The sequence below is a fragment of the Macaca thibetana genome, chromosome 2 (assembly GCF_024542745.1).
Source record: "Macaca thibetana thibetana isolate TM-01 chromosome 2, ASM2454274v1, whole genome shotgun sequence".
NCBI lineage: Eukaryota > Metazoa > Chordata > Mammalia > Primates > Cercopithecidae > Macaca > Macaca thibetana.
In genome coordinates this window covers 85,087,030-85,089,938 of record NC_065579.1, presented here as the reverse complement: position 1 = coordinate 85,089,938, position 2,909 = coordinate 85,087,030, and the positions used below count along the sequence as shown (strand labels likewise).

Sequence of the window (2,909 nt, the reverse complement as noted above, 5' to 3'; positions counted from 1 at the left end):
CTGCTTTCTTCCCAGTCCATCTCTCTGTACTATTCAATTTATTTAAAATAAGGGGTGATAAAACTTTTGAAATGTATTTAGTCAGGTAACTAAGGCCAGTTCTGCTCTTAGGTGAAGTTTAACTTCTTTATCTATTGTTCTAACTTAACTACCTACAATAATATTAAGATTAATCCTAATCATAGTGAGGACTGTGTTGTTCTATGTGATACACAAAGTTCTTTCATTCAAATCACACTATAACCCTGCATAGGGACATAAGATAAGCACCAACATTTGTAGTTTACAGATGAGGAAACTGAGGCACAGGGAGGCTAAAGAGGTTGCTGAAGGGAAGTTAAGTGATTTGGACCACATCACAGAGCTAGGGTACAATGAGCCTGAGAACCACATCCTCAGGATCACCAGGGCAGCACCTTCAAACCTAGAATTTTCAAGTCAGTTGTTCACACGCATTTGAAACTTTCTCTTTCCATTGTCAATTTTCTACCCTCTGCCCACTGGTCAGCCCATTCAGCTCCCATTTCCAATCAAAAGAGTACCACAGAACACTCCCAGACCCAAGTTCTCAAATAACCCATTGAGACGAACCCGAGGATTGTTTGTAACTCAAAGGATAAATGCTTGAGGAGATGGATACTCCATTCTCTAGGATATGCTTATTTCACATTGCATGCCTGTATCAAAATATCTCATGTACCCCATGAATATATACACCTACTATGTACCCACAAAAATTTTTTTAAACAAATTAAAATTTTTTTGTATAAAAAGAGATGAACCCTAGGAAAAACCCACTCAACATCTTTTACCACAGCCTTAGAGGCAATCCCAATACAGATGTGATGAGAACAGTTGTCTTAGTTTGCTCTGAAAGGCAGCCATCAGAATTCTTTTTCAATATGCATTTTAAATTTAAATAATATGTACTAGCATTTCCTCTCTCCTTCACAAGGAGAGAGAAAAATAAACCAAGATTAGCAACAAGTCATTGTGTTGCTGTTCTGAGCAAAACCATCACTTGCTTTTGTGGAAAGTAAAAGCTTTCGATAATTTACCATGTATCTATTTTCTTACATTAAGCTTCAAAAATAGTGGGTCCTCTTTCTCAACTCTGTGTTCGTGGCAGCAACAGTGCGGAGCACGGTTCAGTAGCTCCCCAGTGCGGAGCACGGTTCACGCAGCTCTTTGTCCGCGCCCAGGAGCTACACATCCTTGAGGTGACTGGCTAGGGGGCAGTGGCCCAAATCAAGGTACATGTAGCCTCACTGAAGGGCACTGCCTCGGAAGATCAACCTGTGCTCCTGGCAGGCACACCCCTAGAGGATGAGACTACCCTGGGCAAGTACGGGATGGAGGCCCTGATTACCCTGGAAGTAGTCCACTGCATGCTTAGAGGGAAAGTCCATGTTTCCCTGGCCCATTCTGGGAAACTGAAAGGTCAGACTCTCAAGGTGGCCAAATGGAGGAGCAGGAGGAGGGGGAGAAGGAAGAGGAAGAGGAACAGGAGGAGGAGGAGGTGGAGGAGGAGGAGGAGGAGGAGGAGGAGGAGGAGGAGGAGGAAGAAGAAGAAGAAGAAGAAGAAGAAGAAGAAGAAGAAGAAGAAGAAGAAGAAGAAGAAGAAGAAGACGACGACGACGACGACGACGACGACGACGACGACGAGAAGGAGAAGAAAGGGTTAAGTGGTGGATTCAGTACAACCAGCGCTTTGTCAATATTGTGCCCACCTTTGGCAAGAAGCAGGTCCCCAATCCAACTCTTAAGTCCTTTGTAATTCTGGATTTCTCTAATAAAAAATCCACTTAGCTCAAAAAAATAAATAAAAAATAAAAATAGAGGGTCACTAGTCACCATAAACAATGCTTATAATCCTGAATTGAAATATGTCTAAGAGGAAGGGGACAAAAGGAGAGAGTTTAGTAAATTTTTCAACTATCTTTCCTTATTCATAGAATATTCTCAACCAATTAATAAGCAATTATATTCACATCAGCTGAGATGCCCAAGGAAAGAGCCATCTGATGCATTTATTAAATTAACCCAATACTCTCTGAGCTGATATCAACTAAGAAAAAAATGTAAGGAATAAAATAAGAAGAAAACTTGGAAAGATTTTAGAGACCTACTTCCCTGAGCTCCAAATGATATCTACAGTAAAGAAGAGAGAATAGAAAGGGCAGGTTAAATTCAAAGAAGATAGGAAGACAAAGGTTGCTATGGGTATTCTGAAAGGAACTTTGAGTAATATCTGGCAAATTCCACAAAAACATCATAGAAATTAGTCTGCAATTCCATCAGGAAATTCTTTTAACTCTTTCACAGAGTTCTACAATTTTACCTACTTATACCTAGGAATAAGATTGTTAGAACATTTTGTGCTGACATCTATAGCAATTTCATTCTCTGCAGGCTCTCGGTAATTTTAGATCTCAAATACACCTTGTAAGAAGTTCATAAAACATAGAAAAAAAATGTTCATCATAGATTCCTAGAGTATCGCATTTCTTAACTCTTGTCCAGACTAACTCCTTTATTATTTATCAAACATGTATACATGTTCACATCAGGTACAGTTCCAGATGCTTTATACATATTATTTAATTCTTCCAACAACCCTCTGAGGCAAGTGCAGAGGTCAATTTGCCCAAAGTCGTAATAGTGAAACTGGGATCCAAATCCAGGCCATTTGGCTCCAGTATCCATGTGCCTGACCACTAAACTATGTTCTCTCTACTTGAATAGAGGAATTAATGAAAAATGAAGACACATGAATGTCTTACCTAGAAGTTTGCTTCATCATTTATCTTCTCTTTATGCACCTGTGCATTGCCTTTTGAACATATTGAGGTTCTCTCTTTCAGAAGGCAAGTCTTCAAGGTGCAATTCTCCTGTCAAACTTCTAGAAA

The 2,909-nt window shown here is 39.7% G+C and overlaps 1 pseudogene; it reads left to right on the top strand.

The window, feature by feature from the left end:
• Positions 1 to 289: 289 nt before the first annotated feature.
• Positions 290 to 1,809, top strand: LOC126948950 (FAU ubiquitin-like and ribosomal protein S30; annotated as a pseudogene).
• Positions 1,810 to 2,909: the final 1,100 nt, after the last annotated feature.